This window comes from Lupinus angustifolius, chromosome LG03 (genome assembly GCF_001865875.1).
Source record: "Lupinus angustifolius cultivar Tanjil chromosome LG03, LupAngTanjil_v1.0, whole genome shotgun sequence".
Lineage (NCBI taxonomy): Eukaryota > Viridiplantae > Streptophyta > Magnoliopsida > Fabales > Fabaceae > Lupinus > Lupinus angustifolius.
The window spans coordinates 11,610,827-11,611,050 of NC_032011.1; positions in this window are offsets into that span (position 1 = coordinate 11,610,827).

Below are 224 nucleotides of genomic sequence, written 5' to 3' on the forward strand. Positions count from 1 at the left end.
TTTAGCTTGTATTGAGTTATAAATATTTTCATTATAAATGACTTATAAATATTTTCCTTATAAATGAGTTAAAATGATTTCACTCATTTAGCTTACATTATTAGTTATGGTTCCGATCATAATAATGCATTTGCTCTGCTCGGTGAGCTTAACTCCAAGCCTTAGGGATTTATGCTAATTATATTTTTTTGTTAATAGAAAATGGATCAAAAATGGATGAGTGT